The sequence below is a fragment of the Nuphar pumila genome, chromosome 11, assembly GCF_984573655.1.
Source record: "Nuphar pumila chromosome 11, dmNupPumi1.hap1.1, whole genome shotgun sequence".
In the NCBI taxonomy this organism is placed as follows: domain Eukaryota; kingdom Viridiplantae; phylum Streptophyta; class Magnoliopsida; order Nymphaeales; family Nymphaeaceae; genus Nuphar; species Nuphar pumila.
In genome coordinates, this window is record NC_143259.1 from 41,654,324 (window position 1) to 41,659,997 (window position 5,674).

A 5,674-nucleotide genomic window follows, 5' to 3' on the forward strand; every position below is an offset into this window, starting at 1 on the left:
ACATAATTATTCTGTCGTTAGTTAGCGACGAATTAACAAGCAAAACACATCTGTCGCTAAAATTAATGAAATTTATGAAAATAGCGACGTAATATATACTGTCGCAAAATCCATCGCTAATTAGCAACGAATTTTGTGAGGGAATATTTTGTCGTCACGGACGCACCATTAAGCGATGTCGTTTGCGACAGAAAATCTTTCGTCGCTAATTAACGACGAAATTGGCGACATAATATATTTCATCGTCATTTACGTGTTTTGATTTACGACGGCTTAGCGACGGAATTAATCCATCGCTAAGTCGTCGCAAATTGTCGCATAACCCTAATCTCAGACCTTTTTTTCTTTTATTCTTTCACTGCTCCCACCCTCTTCCTCCCGCTGGACTCTCTCCGACCTCCACCGTTCGTCGGCTGCCGATCCCCGTCAACCTTTCGCCATCGCCCAGAGACAGGTAATTTTTGCGTTTTCCGCAAGGGGTTGACCCCCTATCGAAAAACGCAGGGGGTCGACCCCCTGCTGTTCCGGCAGGGGGTCGACCCCCTGCAGTTTCCGGCAAAGGATCGACCCCCTACTGTTCCGGCAGAGGGTCGACCCCCTGCGGTTTTCGGCAGAAGGCCGACCCCCTGCGGTTCGGTAGGTCATTGAGTATTGGGCTTTTCAAGGCCTATGCAAGATGTTTTCATTTGCCTCGTTTTTTTTTTTGGCGACTTCATTTTAAAAAGTGTTTTTTGCAGATTTCTCAACGAAACCCGCTTGTGTTCAGCCACCCGTGGTAAGTAAGTGACAAAAACAATGCAAATCGGGTAAATACCTCTGGTGAGTAAGTGATGCAAGCGCATCACATGTTATTTAATTTATTAGATGTAACACTTTATTGTTCACACACTCACTTAGTTCTTGATATCTAGGGTTGCTTTGTTGGAGTTCGGAGATCATGTAGAGTATGATTTTAATGTATGAATATAGAAGTGTTCTTATTTTTGGAGTACGGATTCCATGTTAGGCATGGTAGTAGTTAGTGGAATATTGAAGTGTGTTTGTTGCAGGTACATGTTTGACATTTGTTTGATATTAATGATTATGATGTATTGCAATGTTTGATGTAATTGTATTCATGCTTGCGTGTAGTTACTTTCAATTTGATTATGGCTTTCATGTGAAATTGTATAATGAAAGCATGCTTCAAATGAATGTATCGTGTCATTAATAGTTTACACATGAAAACATTAACTTATTAATGCATGCATCATCATTCTTGTTATTGTATGACATCATATATTGCATGATAAATTTGATATTTTCTTCATCATAGCATTCTGATGGTTCTCTTTTAACTGGTTAGGTTATTATTCGTAACATCATACGAAAATGACTGCAAACCGTGAATGTATGTACTGCAGGATAGTGGACAATGAGTTATCGAGTGAATATATTGATGATGTTGAAAGTTTTATTGAATTTGCAATAGCAAGTGTCAGTATAGTGGATCCCACAGGTCGGATTAGGTGTCCCTGCAAGATTTGTAAGAATAATCGATTTGTAGAACTTCATGGCGTTAGACATCACCTATACAGGAAGGGTTTTGTGAGTGATTATCAGATTTGAACGTTTCATGAAGAAGAATTTAGAAACAATTTTGATGCACAGGTGAATGTGGTGCATGATAATCCATATATGAATTTGATATTTGATGCCGCAGGAACAGAACTGGGTTCTGCTATGAGTCCTAGTGATGTAAGAACAGCCGTAGATGAAGAATCACCAAACGATGCAGCTAGTAGATTTTATGATTTACTTAGAGATGCTGATGAGCCACTTTGGGACGGTTGCAAGAGTCACACTATCTTGTATGCAGTTCTTCAACTAATTAATTTGAAGTCCGAGTATAATTTGAGTCACTCATGTTTTGACCGTTTGTGCATGATTGTGAAGAGTATGTTGCTCAAAGATAAAAAATTGCCACAAAATTTCTATCGTGCAAAAGTTATGGTCAACGCTCTAGGTATGGGGTATAAAAAGATTGATGCTTGTCCAAATCACTGTATGTTGTATTTTAAGGATCATGAAAATAACATATCATGCCCGTCATGTGGGCATCCTCGGTTCAATCAAAAAATAAGAGACAATGGTAGCACGAGATCAAAGAAAGTTTCATACAAGTCGCTCAGCTACTTTCCTATCACTCCTAGATTGCAACGATTGTATATGTCTTCAAGGACAACTAAACACATGAGATGACATGCAAATAAAGTTTGACACGATGAAAACAAGATCACGCATCCTGTTGACGCTGAAGCTTGGAAGCACTTTGATCGTACTCATCAGAACTTCGCAATGGAAGTGCGAAATGTTAGACTCGGTCTATGTACAGATGAATTTAATCCATTTGGGGGTAGATCAACTCCATACTCATGCTGGCCAGTATGAAACATCCAAATCTTTTCTTGTCTCTGTTGATCCCTGGTCCGTCCTCACATGGTCAAAATCTTGATGTATATTTAAGGTCATTGATTAATGAACTAAAAGTATTGTGGGATGATGGTGTTACCACGTATGATGCCCACAAAAAACAAAATTTCAATATGAAGGTCGTTGTTCTATGGACAATCAGTGACTTCCCTGCATATGGTATGCTATCTGGTTAGAGCACACATGGGAGGTTGGCATGTCCATACTGCATGGAGGATTCCAAAGCTTTTAGATTGATGCATGGAAGGTAAGCCTTGCTGGTTTGAGTGCCATTGTCGATTTCTACCTAGCGACCATTCGTTCTGACGACAAAAGAATGTGTTTAGAGCAGGTACAACTGAAATGGAAGGTCCATCCACAAGATTGTCTGCCGTAGAGATTCTAAGAAGATTGCAATACTTTTCAAATATATTACCAGATGCCCGCAGTCCAACACCCTTCGATGGATTTGAGAAGGATCACAATTGGACAAAGAAATCTATTTTTTGAGAACTACCATATTGGCCGACCCTATTGATACAACATAATTTGGATGTGATGCATGTGAAGAAAAATGTATTTGATAATGTGTTCAATACAATAATGAATGTTAAAGGGAAAACGAAGGATAATCCAAAGGCCTGTATGGATTTAAAAGTAATATGTAAAAGACCATAATTGGAACTCAAAGAGTATAATGGCAAAGTACTGAAACCTAAGGCAAAGTACGTGCTTGGACCTGATCAAATAAAGCATTTGTGTCAATGGTTGAGACAGTTGAGATTTCCAAATGGATATGTATCTAACATTGCTCGGGCTGTGAAGATTGACAATGGACAGTTATATGGGTTGAAGAGCCATGATTGTCATGTCATTATGTAACGATTGATACCCCTAGCATTCCATGATATGTTAGACAAACTTATATGGGGGGTATTGTCTGAGTTGAGTGGATTTTTTAGAACATTGTGCGCATCAAAAGTTGTAGTATCTGATGTAAATAATCTCGAGGACTCTGTCATCACCACTATTTGTCTGCTAGAAAAGATTTTTCCGCCATCATTTTTTGATGTTATGGAACATTTGATTATACATTTGTCATATGAACTAAGAGTTGGTGGCCCTGTGCAATATCGATGGATGTACCCATTTGAAAGGTATATGTTTTTTATATTTGTCTCTTTAATGACAGATATTTCAAATTTGAAATGTATATTTTTGCAAGATGCATGTTTGACCTCAAAAAAATGTTCGTAATAAAGCAAGAGTAGAAGACTCTATTTGTGAGGCGTACACTTTAGAAGAGATTTCAAATTTCTCATCTATGTACTTTGAATCACATATAGAGTTTTTCTGACTGCCTTAGAACACATATGAGCATGCTATAATCACATATTCAGTTTTTTGACTACCTTAGAACACATATGAGCATGATCGAATCACATATATAGCTTTTTGCTTGCCTTAGAGCACATATGAGCATAGTAGAATCACATATAGAGTTTTTTGTCTGCCTTAGAGCACATATGAGCATGCTATAATCACATGTAAAGTTTTTTGTCTGCCTTAGAGCACATATGAGCATGATAGAATGACATATAAAGTTTGTTTGACTGCCTTAGAACACATATGAGCATGCTATAATCACATATTCAGTTTTTTGACTGCCTTAGAACACATATGAGCATGCTATAAACACATATTCAGTTTTTTGACTGCCTTAAAACACATATGAGGATGCTAGAATCACATATAGAGTTTTTTTACTGCCTTAGAACACATATCATTCATGATAGAATCACATATAAAGTTTTTTGCTTTGCCTGCCTTAGAGCACATATGAGCATGATAGAATCACATATAGAGTTTTTCTGACTGCCTTAGAACACATATGAGCATGCTATAATCACATATTCAATTTTTTGACTGCCTTAGAACACATATGAGCATGATCGAATCACATATATAGCTTTTTGCCTGCCTTAGAGCACATATGAGCATGGTAGAATCACATATAGAGTTTTTATGACTGCCTTATAACACATATAAGCATGATATAATCACATATAGAGTTTTTTTATTGCCTTAGAACACATATCATTCATGATAGAATCACATATAGAGTTTTTTGCCTGCCTTAGAGCACATATGAGCATGATAGAATCACATATAAAATTTTTTGCCTGCCTTAGAGAACATGATAGAATCACATATAGTGTATAATTTATTTCAATATATTTTGTTTATCAATACTGACTGTTCTTTTCTTGTGTAGGTTGCTATCAATAATCAGCGTAGCGGAGCTGAAGGGACAGATCAAGGCAATGAACAAGAAGACGTACAAAATATTGACGATGATTAGATTAATGTGTTGAATTTGTTCTATTTTTTTGTTTCAAAAATGTAATTGTTGAATTGTAAATAATTAAACTTGTTAATTTTAAAGTGGAACAATTAATTGTTTTAGTTTCTTTTTATATGAAATTTTATGTGTACTTTGTTTTTTGTTTACAGGAAATATAAATTGTACAGGAAATATAAATTGTAGCGTTCTCGATATTTAATTTTCAAATAATTTTTTTTTATTTTTTTCTTGTTTGCGATGGATTAGCGACAAATATATCTGTCGCTATACATATAATTTAGCGACGGCTGTAAATCCGTCGCCAAGCCTAGGTCATCATTTAGTAACGACGAATTTGCGACAGAATTTGTCGTTCGTTATTCCGTCGCAATTAGTGACGGAACTGGCGGCAGATTTATTTTGCCGCCAATTAGCGTCGAAAAATTCATGACGTAAGCTATCCGTCGCTAAGCCGGTTAACGACGGAATAGCGACAGAATGAGGTTGTCGCTAATCCACTGCTTTGTTGTAGTGTTCAACTTGCAAACATACACAGGACAATCAGGATTTTCAAACCCTTGCGGTTGTTCTATATCCATATCTTCATACAAGTAACCATGAAGAAAGACATTATTCATACTTAACACACTACTTATTATTTAATACAATAGACCAAAACTATTTTAATCGTGGTGGGTTTTATAGCTTGACTAAATGTCTCAAAATAGTCCAGACCTTTTTTGTTGATTGTAGCGCTTGGCAACCAGTTTGGCTTTATATCTCTCAATTGAACAATTTGCATTGTACTTGCAACCAAAAACATGTGAAGCTTCTTTAGCTGAAACAAGAGATTAAATTTGATTTTGCATGAGCGAATCA